This window comes from Sceloporus undulatus, chromosome 6, assembly GCF_019175285.1.
Source record: "Sceloporus undulatus isolate JIND9_A2432 ecotype Alabama chromosome 6, SceUnd_v1.1, whole genome shotgun sequence".
In the NCBI taxonomy this organism is placed as follows: Eukaryota; Metazoa; Chordata; class Lepidosauria; order Squamata; family Phrynosomatidae; genus Sceloporus; species Sceloporus undulatus.
Genome location: NC_056527.1, coordinates 162,177,377 through 162,193,194, shown reverse-complemented (window position 1 = coordinate 162,193,194; position 15,818 = coordinate 162,177,377).

Below are 15,818 nucleotides of genomic sequence, written 5' to 3'. Positions count from 1 at the left end.
GGCTTCTGACAGCAGACCGACAGTGGAATTAACCCTTGCTTAGGTCACATTTTTGTGGCTTGGGATTAATTTCACGGTCATTCTTTTGCCTGTTTATGTACCCCACCCCCTGAGCATCCTTTTCTGGAAGCATTCATGTTTCACATTTTGTAGCAACACTCATGTTGCATTCCCTTCCATGCAAGAACTCCAACATTTTACAGAGGCGAACTGAGACACATGTGGCCAAGCAACGTCAGAATGTAGCCAAGATGGAGAAAATGATTAACACACAAACTAGGAGAAGCTGCAGAAGTTTGCATTTTCCTGAGCCTCTTGGGAAGGGCAAGACTCTACCCCCTTCTCTCCTCTTCTGCTAGCTGAGTTAACTGAGTGTAAACTACAGTACTTACTCAATTTAAATTCATCTTGAAGCAACTGAAGGAAGCTGAGGACAACAAGGAAAGTAGGAAGAGGAGAGATAAACTGGGGCATTTAAAAAGCTGCTGCAAAAGTGGGGTGAGAGAGGATCATCAGGACTGTTCCTGCCAAATCAGGACAGTTGGGGAGAGTCTTTGAGGCTGGGCTGGCTGTCAGATGCTGAACTCGACTATATGGGGAGAGCTTTCTCCAGGCTACAAAAGGCATCTGTCATTCACAGAACCTGGCAATTCTTCCCTGGTTTGCAATGTAGCTGGCTTCGACCATTAAGCGGAATGAATTGACAGCTTCAAATGCCAGATTTTGGACAATGGCAGGGTCTTCCTCATTAAGGACCCGATTCTGCCTCCTCCTCTCCTATCCCCACTGCTGAGTTAGTAGAGTGCAAACAGCTTTTGCAACGTGAGCTCATTTTGCAACAACTGAAGTAAGCTGATGGAGGAAAGTAAGAGGAAAAAGAAAAACTGAGACATCCTAAAATCAGGACAGTTGGAGGATATGCTTGTGTTGAAATAAGATTCAATTGCCAACCCAAGGATATTGCTGTACATGGAAAATAATGGGCACCATCCTATCCTTTACTTTAGGAAATAATATGTCTTGAGCCAGCTCTGGAAATCCTGGTCAGATCTTATTTCGTTATTCCCACCCGATGCTGCAAAAAAAGAGAGCCCCACTCACTTTGACAAGGTTTGCTTTAGACCAACCTTAGTAAATCATGTGTATGGAAAGGAGAGATACATATTTGCCCATTTTTATTCAGTAACTCATAGCTGTTCCATTTGGTCTGCCAAGTTCATCTTCTAAATGACAAACAAGAACTTTTTGCCATCAGTACTACAGAGCCATAAAACAGGTCAACAGTGAGAGAGATTGCTCTGGAAGTGATCCCAATGGTCTTTTGTTAATCATAATAGAATAATTCATGACTGGCAATTCCAGTTGCTATGAAACTGGAATTTCAATATTATTTTGATATAAAAGATGTCAAATAGCCACACGCAGAAGATGTCAAAAGAGTGCAAACTGGGGTCAATGCTGTTAAGAGGAATTGAAATTATCTACAGTGCAGCGAAGCCAAAATGCTTCCATTTAGCATGACCTATACTTCGGGAAACGAACAAGCGTAAATCAGCATATTATAACAATACAGTTCAACTAAACTACTGAAAGGCAGTGGTGGTCCAAGACATTTGCCTGCCTGAGACACTGCCTTTCATTCCATGAGCAAAACTAAAAGAACTAGCAAAGACTTAGCAAAATCCATAATTTTGGCCCCCAAACTTGCCCTTGACTTATACACGAGGTCCACTGATAGTAGAGTATAAACAGTATGTTACATTGCCTTTGCTGTTGCCACAAGCAATTAATTACAAGTAACTCGTTATTTGTAACAAGTTACTTCCAAGCTCTGGACCGAAAGTATAGGCAGTTGAGTGTATTTGGGGAACTAACCTTAGTCATAAAAAGGACAAGCAAGGGAATAACTCCAAGACTGAAAGTCATGAAGTGAGAAGTTTCTGCAGCAGAAGCAACATACTATAAGCCTTGCTATTTCAGTGCTTAAATGGCTTGTGCTACTCTGCACCAGTGCGCTCAAAGGAAAAGATGGGTGCAATACAGCATTAAGGCTGCAATATAAGGTTTGCTGGATTAATCTCCTAAATGAACCCAGAGAGAGTGAGGGTAATCTTTTTTCTGGCTCCTTTTCATCATCTAAACTCTTTTTCACCTTACGGTTGTCAGCGTGGCACTCCTCACCCCCATTTCGGCACCATTGCACCCTGCGGCAATGTACTTTCAGTTCAAATACAGTTTAGGAGTGGCGCAAGAAAGAATAGAGGCAAAGAAAGCCATTGTCATTGCTACATTTGCTGTGTGCTTTGAAAATCCTTGGCACATGTTGCTAATGCTTAATGGAAAGACTGGTGGATTTGTCTTTCATGGCTTGTTGCCTGCTCCAGAGAAAATCATGGTATACTTGCAAACTGTAATAAAAAGAAAGAAAGAAATCAAATAAAATGGTATATTTTTTTCCAGGCATCTCTTCCACATATTTAATCCTCACATGGAGAAGAAGCAGGAGTACATGCTCCAACAATGCCCCAATATTGTTATTTCCTTCTGGCTCTCATTAACACAGAGCTGACCCTGACAGGTGCTTTGGCAAACCCTAAGGAGGCTTGTAGAGCATTTTTCAGTGGACTGAGCGCATGCTCAATGGCTTTCATGGGACCTTCCCTTTGCAAAAACCAGACTCTCCTTCCAAGTAAGAGGTGATTAGTTATTACTTTCTACCATCCATTATGATGGGCTTCCAGAGGTTGTATGAAATAATGTCAGAAGTGCTAGATGTAGCCCTGGGATCAATTTCCTATGTATCCACAAAACCAGTTAGCTGATCATGGGCTACCCCAAAGTCTTTGGAGACAAGGAGAGAACAGTGTGTATTCTTTAGCAAAAGGATGAAATGCAAAAATAGGTAGTCATAATAAGCACTTGGGAGGACTGCAAAGGGAGTGTATTTGAAAACTGTGTTTGGGCCAAGTATTGGCAGCCTCTGATTACACCCATAGAAAGAATATTCCCGGCTTTTTGGCCATATAGGGAATAGCAACGATGCAATAGAGCCAGGGTTCAGAAAGTCATAACAACAGTACTTTTTGATTACCTAGGAAATTGGCATCATTTGCCATATCCCTGGAGCTTATCTATTCTCTCTAGGCAGAGCCGCAACTCTAACAGCAGTTGGAGAGGAAATGGATTTTAGAAACAGCAAAATACTGTTGTGAATAATCCCTGTTGTGATTATTAGATGCAAATGCAGAACTAAAGCCCATTAGCTTTACAAAAGGTCTGCTCTTGAATTAATGGTAGAATTGGCTTCTTGATCTAGACCCAAATGGCTGTCTGCATTTGGGGAGACATGATATCAGAGCTGGGTGCATCACTGGGAGGAGAGTTGCAATGTATGCCTGGGAATGCAAAGTTGTGGAAGGCTGGAGTAAATAATACTGAGCAAGACAAGTCCCAGAGTCTATTTAGTATAACAGAGCTTCCTATGCTCTTAATGATGCCGAGGACTTTAGGTAGAAGAGCTATTGTAGTTATCAAGACCCTTTAAAAAGTCCAGTTCCTATTTCTTATATTCCTATTTCTTATATTCTTATATAACTAGGAAAAATAACCTGATTCCAGAATCACTGCTATATACATAGATATGTGTGTGTGTTTGCATAATATCGCATGAAATGAACTCTGAAACCATTGGGGCGGGGAGTCCTCCCTGGAAAAACTTTTGTGATTTGAGGCTAAAACGGAGAGATAAAGAGATGCAGTTATGCTGTTGTTTGTCCTAATAGATGTGGGTTAATGGTCCCAAAGAGCTGGCAGCTCTGGAAAATTGCAATGTACGTGTTTCAGGCAAGTCTCCAGCTGCCTCAGGAAGAGTGGAACTGCACAACCCTCACTTTTATTAATCTGATTTACACAGTTTAAACTGCTTCTCTGCAAAACAGTAATTTGTTAGCATTTGTGAGGAGCTCTGACAAGCGATTTGCAGTGGGAACTGACATCGTTTAAAGGTATTTAAAACAAAAATTATGGCCATTTGAGATAAGCATTTGCTTGCTTTTATTTTTCCTGTAGGGAAAGCAGGATTGGGTCTAGATGTCAGAGATGAAGGACAGACAAGATGGCACCCACTCCCATTCAATACACAGTACTGGCAACAGAATATTGTTCCACCACTTTGCAATAGAGCAGTGTCCTCCTAAGGGAAGACTGGCCTGAGAGGTCCAGAACAGACTCTTTGGCCTATGTAGCTCTATCTCGCAACATCTCTCATTATCTGCCATCAGATACAGCCACCTCACACGTCTTAATGATATCAAGGCCAGTCCTGCTATTAGGCAGACTGTGGTGGCTAGTCGCATCACTAGGGTTGGTGTTACCACAGTGTTGCACGTCCTATGGCTGGCACCCAATGTCAGCCAGAAGGTGCCGGGCAGCAGTGGTGCCACTTCCATCCCCAACATCCATGAACTCATCCCCTCCCTATATACACTCCTCTCCCAGTGTCCATGTTCCCACTATATATCTGTCTTCTATTTCTAATTTACAGCAATAACAACAGCAGTAGTGTCTTGTATTGTTGTAATGTTAAAGTGACATAAGGCTACGGGGTTGAGCATCCCTTATCCAAAACGCTTGGGACCACAATTGTCTTGGATTTTGGATTTCAGAGAACCACTATTTGTATATGCATGCATAATGAGATATCTTGGAAATGGGACCGACGTCTAAACCAAAGAGTCAATTATGTTTCATATACACCTTATACACATAGTCTGTGGGTAATTTTATACACAATACACTGAGCTATCAGACAGCAAATGTGTCACTATCTCAGCCACCCACGAAAAAGATTTTGGCTTTCAGATAAGGGACACTGAAAGTGTATTACTTTGCCACTATAAGTCTAAAAAGTACACGGAGTGTCGAAACATTCAGCCTGCAATGTAATGAAGGAACGCAGGCAAGCAGGAAACCTCCATGGCAAAGGTCTCGCTCCCATTTGAAACATCCCAAAAACATAGCAGTAGGAACCAAGAAAATGGTTACGGACATGTTATATTTACTCCAACCTGTATTGTAAATTTATGGACAGAGGGAAAAACCATCCTTTGCACTGGATATAAAAAGTTGTGTCTACTACCAGAATGTCAGGATATTTTTTAAAAGGAAAAGAAGAACTTCGTATGTCTCTGTGTATGTATGTACCTTTAAGTCACCTGTTAACCTATGGTGATCCCATGCATTTCATAGAGTTTTCTTAGGCAGGGAATACTCAGGTGGTTTTGACAGTTGCTTCCTCTGAAATATAGCCTACAGCCCCCAGTATTCAATGGAAGTCTCCCATCCAAGTACTAACCAAGGTGGATCCTGCTTAGCTTCCAGATAGAATTTGGTGACTTTAGTATACAGCTACAACTCCTGCCAAAATTCAGGGATTTTGTTGGTCTGGATGAACCCACAGCCTTTCTCAAGAACATTTCAGTACTGAGTGACTGCAAATTATCCCTTGTTTCCTTTGCAGTGGCTGCTGCAAAGCACTTCTGTCTTTTCCAACAAGGGAATGGGGGGGGGGGAGTCTTTTATGCTTATCAAGAGGAGTTTTCATTGATAGAAAAGAGCAATTGCTGCTATGCTAGCATAGGTTATACTGTTACACCTTCAGGGGATTACACTGCCTTCCAATTTTAAGTACTCAATTCACACTGAGAGCTGGCTTTAAATTATCCGTTCCACTAACAGAAACATATAGTGGAAAGAGGACTTTGGGGAAATAATTAACTTAGTCGTTTTTTCTCTCTCTCTCTCTTTCTTCTTCAATTAAGAGAGTCTTACACTTCCTACTAATGAAAAATACAGAGCACTTAAGCAAGCATAATTTTAACAAACAAAAAAATCTGAAAGGCCAAAAATAATCAAAAGCCTCTCTCCTAAATTTCTTATTGTGTCCCGGGATATTACTAAGAGGATTCAGGGGGTGCAAACCACACCAGGTGACACCGCTTTTGGCAGAAAGAGGCTGGGTGTTTGCCTGCATCCCTTTTAAACACTGGAGCTTAGCGGAAGAGATAGGACACTATCACACGGAGGAAAGGGTAGCGTCATGAAAAAGTGATTAAAACATGGTAATAATGCAATCGGGGAAGATTATCACACCCCATGCTTTTCTCCTATTCGTGTCCCATGTGTAAACTGTAATGGACATGTCTTTGGGTAATAACAGGAGTTTCCATTATTACCCAAAGATGCATCCATTACAGTTTATGCATGGGACACGAATGGGAGAAATGCGCAGGGGTGTCATAATCTTCTCCCTGATTGCACTATTACCACCTAAATCATGTTTTGATGATGCTTGCCTCCCGTGTGATAAAGTCCATAGTATGAGTGAAGCAAGACTCTATGGGAGGAGAAAGGAGAGGCCTCAGGGTTTGGTTTTTTTTAATTAAACATTTAAAAAAAATTCTTTTAAATTTTTCTTTAAAAACATCACATCTTACTGAATTTTCATTTTAATCACAGATATGTACATGTAAATGCATTTAGGCTGTGTATAGGCTATTGTAATTTAAAGGTGTGGTTTTAATTTTGTTAGCTGTTTATGTCATAGGTATTGCCATCACATCCAGTGATATATGGGAATTGTGCCTGATGAGTAGTTTCATGGGGGAAGGGGGTTAGGTTTGTAAATTATCCTTGTATATTTTCTAGTTTTTAAAAAATCAAATGTATTGGCACACCCAGCTTTCTAAGGACCATCCATAGCTTTGCATGATCTCTACAGTCAAAGGCTTAATCCTGTCTTCCATATATTCTTCCATAATATCATTGGTATGCAATCTATTTTAATATTGCAATAATTTAATTCTATTTTAATGTATCACTTTTGTATGTTTTTAATTGAACCCCACCTTTAATATTGTGAGTCGCTCTGGGTCCCAGATGCTCTAACTACTACACCGCATTGGCTCAAACTTTAAAAGCATGAGACACCGCAAAAATGTGGGTCTGTTTAATCCCAGGCTTCAGCTTAATCTCTGTTCATTCTTCATAGATGTTTTGGTTTCTTTTACAAGAAATGCAGGCAGGTATAAATCTTTAAAATAATGATTTGGATTGTCAATAGAGGCTGTCACCGGAGAGGCAGAGCTGAGAAATATTCGTTTAAGTTTTTCAGACATGTTGATAAGCCTACATGCCTTTGCCCTATTCTTGCATATTTATGGGAATATTTGCTACTGATGAATATTATATTGTGCAAGTCTAAAGGAAGAGTCAAGCCTTGTCAGCCAGGGATCAGTTGCAGAGCTTCTCACCAGCCAAAAGCCCAGCTCAGTTTAGAAACTGCAGCCCCAGATGTTTTGTCAAGAGCTTTGACAAACACGTCTCATTTCAGATTCATTTACTGATCCTTCAAGTTGTTTTCATAAAGCCTTCGCTCACGGTTGGCCAAGCTGTGTGAGCTTTGTTAGGTAACATCTCTTGGTAATATACTTTCTTGGCAGCGCTGCAAAACGTCGGCCGATGAAATGAATTTTGCTTTTCCCCTTCTGCTGCAATCAACGCCAGCAAGACAACAAATAATCCAGTTTCCCAATGTGCCTTAGAAAGTTCAGGGCTCCTTGGGTCTCTCTGTTCCTGTGCTTCAGGGCCACTTGGCTGATATCTTTGTGCCCTTGGAAGATGACTTTCACCTTTGATGGGGAGTTTGCTTGGCTGATATTAAACCCATGGCTGATATTAAACTCATACATTCATGTCACAAAAATAACTTGCTTGTTCCGAAATGGCCTTGGAACTGAAACTTTAGAAGTGATTTCTTTTAATCACGGAGGGATGAATCAGACTACGTCCGATCTGAGTTCTCTCAGAAGTCCGCTCTGTCCCATTTCTGCATGATTTGCATTTTTCTAACAAAATAAATTAAAATTAAAACCCACATGAAAATGTGTGTGTACGTTTGAACACATTATCTCCCAAAACACACATTTTAAAATGTGTTCTGATCATGGTTTTGAGCTGAGAATAGAACCAGGATACTCAGAAAGTACAAACAATGATAGATAAATTCAAATCCATATATGAGTCTAGGAAAAATGTATTTAGGTCAATCTGCTGCTCAAAGACTAGAACATGAACCAATGGATTAAAATTGCAAGAAAAGGGTTTCTGCTTGAACGTTAGAAAGAACTTCTTTATTGTAAGAACTGGTTGATAGTGCCTTGGAGGGAAGTGGACTCTCCTCCTCTAGAGGTCTTTAAACAGAGGTTGGACAGCCATCTCCCAAGAATGCTTAAATTGTGCAATCCTGCATGGCAAGGGGTTGGATTGCATGTCACTTGCGGCTCCTTCCAAGGTTAAGTTTCTATTATTATTATTTGTATCCAAATTCTTAAACATTCCATTCTTTAAGCAACTCTAATTTTAGCAAAGCTGAAAAGAAAAGAAATTAATTTCAGATGTGGTGTTGGCAGCTGCCAGTCTTGAGTAACCCTGCCTTAAAAACTGTTCCAAGGTTCTGGGCCCCAAGTAGTATTTTTATGATGCGAAGATGCTGGATGGCTGCAGATCAGGTATTTCCATTTGCATCCTATGAGAGCACCTGCTAACCTGTATAAAAATTCCTGGGCACATTTTATTTTACAGGTATTTGTTTTATTTATTTATTTATTTTAGTATTACTTATTTTGTGACTAGCCAAAACCACCATGGCCGCAGTTGTATGAGGATATCTTGTCAACTTTCCAAATGTGCCCACTGAGCCAAAAAGATTGGGACACCCTAAATTAGAGTGCCATTTTCTAACATTTTAAACTGTCAGAGTGGTTTAGCCATTAGAAATGTGGAGTTTAGTCCATGCTGCTACTATTCACTTAGCAATACATGGCAGGGAAATAGACAAGGAACCAAAATCTCAGGGGGGAAAACATGTAGAACCACCATTTTCCCATGTACATAGTGCTTTGGACAAAATCTGGAAATGAATAAACATGAACAGAATAAGGGAAGATTCCTAAGGCATCAGCTCCAGTTCCAGTAATTTAAACGTGAAAAATCCAGGGACAAAAAGCAGGCAAGGAAAATTGTTGAGGTGTTTCCTACCTGGTGTATGAATGGTCCTTTGTCACAGCTGGGTAGCAGGCCTTTAATGGGCACAGGTGGCACCACCTGCTGTACCCTCAGGTCTACACCTGTCTTGGCATTCACGTGGTGACAGTTTGTTGGAGCAAGAGACGGACAACAGGCTGCTGATAGCATCTGGGAGTATTGTGACAACCAGCCATAGATTGCCAAGAATGAGAGGGAGAGAGGGAGGCTGAGTACAGTTATGCCAACAGCTCTATAGCAGAGCCATGGCTCATTATGAACCAAATCAATAGCCCTGAGCACTTCAGAAGCTGGGGAAAAGTTCTGTGTGTCAGATGGTGCACCCACTGACTGGAGATTTTGTCATTGGCACAGGCAAAATTCTTCAGGCACATCTCGAAAAGTGTTCTTCTACCATATGTTGAAAAAAGAAGGTGTTAGAAGAACAATCCTGTCTCTGATCGCTCCCTGGGGTCTGGCAGAAATCTGGTTCTTACAAAAGATCTGGATATATAACAACATGAATTTCAAAAGAGGCTATGGCTGCATCCACACTGCAGAAATAAATCCAGTTTCACAACACTTTAGCTGCCATGATTAATTATTATGGGAACTGTAGTTTTGTGATTTCTCTATTAGAGAGTTTTGGTGCCACAACAATTGCCAGAATTCCATAGCATTGAGCCATGGCATTTAAAGTAGTATCAAATTGGATTATTTCTGCACTGCAGGTGCCATCTATGTGTGTCTTGCAAGCTGTGTCATATGGCAAAATCCTATTCCTGTCATTCAGTATTTGCAAGTTGAGAGCAAACATATAGGTTACTGTGACAGGTTGCTTCAGAGGGCGCCTAGATTTTGGCAAGGTTAGGGCCTTGGAACAGCCAGCAGCCAACAGCCTGTCATTCAAGGGCTGCTTCTAAAATAATTTGCCAATAGAAGAAATCTCTTTTCAAGAGGACGGGAAAAGAAGGTATAAGGCATTGTGTGTTGACAGTTACACCAGCCTGCCAGCATGTATATGTACACACACACACACACACACACACACACACACACACACTAAAATTTCTCACTTTGTAATTTTTGTCATGTCATCCCTTGAAAAAGAATGACACTTCACAAAATTTCTTCCACACATTCTCCCCCATTTTTATGGTGGCTGCCATCCCCTCTCACGCCCCAAAACATCTTGCTATCTAAGTAGATGCAAAATGGCTCTTAATACTTAAAGCCAAGAAAAGTTATTTCTGCACCTGAAGTACAAAAGTCTGCAAACACCTTTTCCTGTCTCCCTGGCAGTAAAAATACAATAACCTTCATAACTGTTTGTTGCTTTTTCATGCTATCCAGAGATGGCTGTCTCACTCACAAGTTCCATTGTGTATACATGCACAATGGCCAGAAGCATGTCAGTTCTGCTATGGAAGCGGTGGGGCATTTTTGCATATCCTCCAGCTATCCCAGTTTGTCAGGGACAATCCTGTTTAATATTTAATCCACTTTTTAAGCTGTTTTTAACACATCCCAGTTTCTCTTTCCTCTTCCCACTTTCCCCCTTTGTTCTCAGTTTACTTCAATTGCTGCAAAATAGGTTGTACTCTATCAATTTAGCTGCCCTGCTTAGTCAATTTGGACAAAAGCAAATTGCTGCAGCTTCTCTAGCTAGTCTGTTCTTCTATCTCGACCTCACATTTTCATTTACCTGGCCACAGGTATCCCAGTTTTTATTTGTGAAATGTTGAGTTGGTATGTTTTTGTCCAACACAGAACACCTTCATCCAGTTTAAGGTTATGGAAATGGGAGTCGCACAAACAGTGCCATTACTCATGCAGAGGTGCACTACACAGGGATGTGCACTGTGCATTGCACATGGATGAACATACAAACTGGGTGTCTTCATTGAATTGTACAGTGTTGCCATTCAACAGCAGGGTTCTTAGCACAGTTAATGCATAACTATGCATATGGAGATATGTGCTATGTGGGATTTCATCTAATACATCACAGACCAATGCTAGGCCCAGGGCACAGAGGAAAAAATCGTGGCCAGGCTTGTCAACACTGATGCTACATGCATCGGGAAAGGGGAAGACATGGGAGCTGGGTGGAGAACAGAAGTTGCATTTACTGTCCCTGCGAATTGTACTACCCTCTCCTAAAAATCCGTTGAAGAATTTATCCTCGTGCAGGAGATGTTTTGCGAAATGGTTTTTACATCTTATGTGCCGGCAAATAAAGCAGAAAGCTTTGAGAGGCCATCTGCAAACATGTCTAAACATTATGCAGTGAGACAGCATGATTCCTAGGTGTTTTGTGTGGCATCAGGTGGCACCAGGTCCTTTTTACCTGCCCTCACTCCCCAACTACCCACCACCAACCAGCAAGGCAGACCCTGACAGGGTTTTCAAGTGGCAAAAAGGCAGCAATAGCCTCCCTGCCCTCCCATCTTCTCTTGCTTGGCTGCCCACCAACTGCCCACTCAGGGCTCCTGGGTGAGGAGTGACTGGTTCCAACTGGGTGTCACCCTTCCTTTGAGGTGCCACCCAGTAAGAGTCATCCCCCTTCACTCCTTTAGTGACACCACTGTCCCAGAATCCTAGTCCAGCACTCCACCACTGCATCACACTGGATCCCGTCTTTTCCAGCTATCAGGGTATTTACTTCTGCATTACAATAGAGAGTGTCCTTTCTGTCGTTACTGCAATAACCTTTTGCATCCTTAAGATTTTTATCGCACACAAATTTCATGTCCTAAAAATATCGTTAGAATAATATTTCTAATGTTTTTTTTTATATTTAAATTCTTGCTTTTGTTGCCTGTCATGGATGTTAGCTGCAGATCAAGAGTAAACAACATGGAAAACTCCCTCCCTAGTTTTAATGCACAATTGCTTCAATACTTGTTTGTTTGGTTGCCAAAACATCTAAAAACTCACAGAAAATCACTGCTAAAACATCTTTATGTTTTTTTGCTTTGCAAACAGCCTGAGAAGTGGTATTTTGCATAGAGGGGAGAGGGATGCTTCCGACACATGCTATGTGTCAAAATCTTATGGGTTATTAGTGCTGTTTTGTACTTTGGGAAGATAAGAGCATGAAACAGAACCCCATGTAATCTTCACATCAAAGAAACAAGGCCCATATGGCAGCACACAGACAGAATTCTTCATCCGAACAGCTGCTTAAAATGTTATGGTGTGAATTAACTCTTGCAAAGTATTGTTTTTTTGTGAGATCCAAAACAAAATTTTAGATGAAAGGAAAATCGAGGAACACTTCAAGAAGCAGAGGAACCTGTCACTTGCTCTGTAATATTTTTGCCCAGCTCCATGAAGGAACCTTAGGCCAATTACAGTCTATGAAGCATAAGTGGCATTGAGCCTCCATCATCTTTTCCTGCAGAGTGTGACAGAAGGATGCAACTTTGGGGGCACTGCGGGAAATTAATGTAACAGCCGATCCCATCTGTCTGGAGGTGCTGGAGGAAGGGAAACATGAAACAGGAGTCCAGGGTATGATGGACGTGGCAAAATGCTGAAGCCGTTGAAGTTGGCAAAAGATGTTAGCTGCTGATGTTAAGTCCTGGATGATCACCGCAGTGATGGACACAGCAAAATATTCCAGTATAATCAACTGGTACAGGTCAGAGTTTTGTTAAAGTTATTTTTTAGACCTGCAATTCCCATAATCCATCTAAGCTTCTGCCTTCCACTTTCCCCATTTGTCATTTAAATGCTATAAACGGAGTTCAAAATGCAAAAGTAGTTTGCATTCAGTCAACCCAGCAGGGCAAAGAATGAGGAAGGGGCAAAATCTTTCCCTTTCCAGTTGGCACAGGCAAAAACAAACTGTTGCAGCCTGAGCTAACTTGTATGTTCTTCCTCATTAATAAATTTTGCCTTCTTGGACAAACTCCGATGTTGCTTGGCCACACATGTCCTAGTTTTCATATATGAAATGTAGGAGGGTAGGCTTAAAAGTAAAGGCATCAAATTATGTGCTCTTCCAGGGTATTGACATCCTCCTGAAAGCTGTCCAAGGGTGACAAATGCTGGTGAGAGATCTGTGATTTGTTTGACTCTTGAGCTCATTTATTACCATTAATCTCAGTCATTTATATAGCTCCCACTTTCTTGCTTCTGTGGCTACCGCCATGGAATGTCTTGCCATTTCCATCCCTAAAGTCTTCCCAAGATCACAGCGGTTAAAATACACCATGCTACACATCCTTCTTGCTCAGTTTCCCTTGGTTTTTATAGCATTGTCACCTAATTAAAGAGGATTAATCACCAAAATTTAAATAGCTTCAGACTCCACAAATATGCTTATGAATAAAACAGGAATGAAGAGAAAAGATGCATGCTTTGTTTTTGGCTTACATGTGCACACAGCACCAGCGCTAAACCAAATGGTGCCCCATGGGGACAATCCTTGTTGGCACCTGAAAATGTTAACATTTTAATTTCAGGGCTTTTTATTGCATTTTTAGTGCCTTATTTGTCCATCACAGAAAACGACACACCTGCAGACATCCTTTAGATCATAGTCACATGAACAATATGCCATTTGCACTGCCATTATATATTTTCTCAACAAATAATTTTAAATGCCAGTAAACAACAATACAGACCTGACTATGGAGGTCTATGTTGGCACCTTTCCAAGGGAAGATAGATTATTTCTGCTATTTGGGTTCATCTGTGGAATCGATAGTGGTGATCTGTGCCAGGCACCCTCTGAGTCTGACATCCCAGAGTTGTTTGATCTCTGGCCCTAAAACCAGTACTAGTGGCAATATCAGTAGGTGAACTTCATGTGAGAGCTATAACAATCTGGCCCTAAAACCAGCCCTGGTGGCAATGCCATGTAAGAACTACATGATGGGAGAGCTACCACAAAATGTTGCTGTGTAAAGCTTGCCTACCTATCATGCTCTCTTCCTACATACAGGCATGCCTCTGTTAACAAAGCCTCTGATAAAGAAACAGCCTCTGCCTCCAGAATCCCTTTCTGAGGATGCATGCAAAACAGAGATAAATGTGAAACAGGGAGAAAAAGTGTGTTAAGTATAGTGCAGGAACATCAACAGTACTTTGGCACATTTTCCAAACATGTGCATGTGGCTGAACACTTTCCTCCACTGCAGAATGCACAGCAAATCTAAGAAACTAGAGCTTTTCATCCACAAATTGCATCCATTGCATTCTGACTTGGAAGTGCTGGGTAACTCCATTTTAAAAAATGCAACTGAGCAAATTCCTCACACATCTTCAGTTGTTTTTTTTAAACAATCCGTTCCTGTGACTGCCAATTGAAAGCATGAAGATCAATAGGAGTTGCATGAATAACTTTGGAGGGATATACATTCTGTGCCCTATTTTCCTAAGACTGTTGGGTAAGGCGAAATCTCTCCTTCCATTTCATGCTCAAGGAAATTATGCCTTTCTGCATATTTTAGTGTATGTGTGTGTTGGCAAATATATTCAGTTTTTGCCTCTTATTATCTTGGATCATTAACCAGCATCCCGTTATGTAATGTGATCACTGAAGCCTGTGTTGCAATATGTCACAACGCAAGATTGTGTCTCAACTGGAGCATTTAAGGGAAAAATTATTTTCGCACTGCTGTGGCTTTCTTATGGCGAGGAATTCAGATACGGAATTGCTTTCCTCGTTGCTTTGGCAGGGAAGCGGAGGGGAAATCTAGTTTCACCACCACCACTGAAAGTTTATCTAATGTGCAGATAGGCAGGGTCATTGGAAAAGGGAATATGTTTCTTTATATTCAGTTTGTTTTGTAATGTCTCAGCAGCTGACACTGGTATAAATGGGCAATTTAGGCTTTAACGGCATGGACTTTAAATAGACATAAAACAATGCTTCGCCTCACTCACAATTGTCCTCCATTTTGATGTGAAGTGCTATAGATGTCTTTTCTCAAGTACATTTTACTGATTTCAATAGGACCCAATTCACCATCACCACCATGTGAATTCATGAATTCATGAAATGCAGAGTGATTTGAAGAATAACAATTCCATGTCGCATCACACACACACCCCACCAAAAAACCCCACAATGATTATTCTTCACTGTTTTTACTTGGTAGTAACAGACAGTACGGTGTAGTACTTTGAGTGCTGGACTAAGACTTTGTGGACCAGAGTTCGATTCCATCCTTGGGCATAGATGCCTACTAGATGACCCTGGTCAAGTCACACTCTCTCAGCCATAGAGGATGGCAAGGCAAACCCCCTCTGAATAAATCTTGCTAAGAAAATCCCATGATAGGTTTGCCTTAGAGTCATCATAAACCAGAAATGACTTAAAGGCACACAACAGCAGCAGCAGTGAAAAGAAGAACTGGCAGAGGGCTTATTTCCAATTCAGCATGGACAGGATTACACAGCTAATCTTTTCTATCTCCTCCTCCTGCCAAAATAGCATGGGACAGACGCCTTTTAAACTGGATTGGAGACCTTGCCTCTTCAGATATAACTCTCACAATAACTCTCACAAACCATTACCATTGGCCAACTGCAGTCCCAAATATCCAGGTGTTCAAAGAATCCTCGCTCCTGTTCTAAAGCCTTGCATCTGCTTTCTAATAAAGCAGATAGTGAGGATGGCATTCATGTGTGTGTTTTATTTCTATTTAAATGGTTGTATTTATTTCAAAATTTGTCTCTATGTCTATAAGTTAGGATGAGAAAATCTGTGATCTTGTTTGACA